This window comes from Sinocyclocheilus anshuiensis, unplaced genomic scaffold, assembly GCF_001515605.1.
Source record: "Sinocyclocheilus anshuiensis isolate Anshui unplaced genomic scaffold, SAMN03320099.WGS_v1.1 scaffold144, whole genome shotgun sequence".
NCBI classification, from domain to species: domain Eukaryota; kingdom Metazoa; phylum Chordata; class Actinopteri; order Cypriniformes; family Cyprinidae; genus Sinocyclocheilus; species Sinocyclocheilus anshuiensis.
The window spans coordinates 1,302,193-1,302,639 of record NW_015555720.1 but is presented as its reverse complement, the minus strand read 5'-3'; the positions used below and the strand labels follow the sequence as shown (position 1 = coordinate 1,302,639).

General features: G+C 49.7%; 1 protein-coding gene across 1 annotated transcript in view; it reads left to right on the top strand.

Moving 5' to 3' along the window:
• LOC107672373 (huntingtin-interacting protein 1-like) overlaps window positions 1-447 on the top strand; it is a 45,367-nt gene that overhangs the window by 34,510 nt on the left and 10,410 nt on the right. The window lies entirely within an intron of this gene.

Below are 447 nucleotides of genomic sequence, written 5' to 3'. Positions count from 1 at the left end.
AGCCAAGGGGCAGAAGGGGTGGTATGGGCTGGCCTGGAAGACAAGGGGCAGACAGTGTCTAAACAAGATGTAAGAGTGGAGCAGAAAGTATCAGTACAGTAGCACTGTTAGCATCAAGAGATGCTAACTGTTTAGGGGGAAGAAGCGAAGATATAGCAGATAGCCGGGAGGGAGAGAGTGAGTGTAGGTTACGTCGAAAGATGACATGTGGAGGGGTATGTGTTGTGTCAGGAACCATGTTGAGGTTAAGAGTGAGGAGGAAGTGATCCGAGGTGTGCAGTGGAGTAACCAGTACATGAACAGTGGAGCAGTGTCGTGTGTAAATAAGGTACAGTTGGTTGCCTGATTTGTGAGTCGCACGGTAGAGTCGATGGTCTTTACACTCTTCGGTCTTCACACGAGGAGCCCTTCACACGAGGGCTGCCGCGGTGTACTATCCTTTTTTTT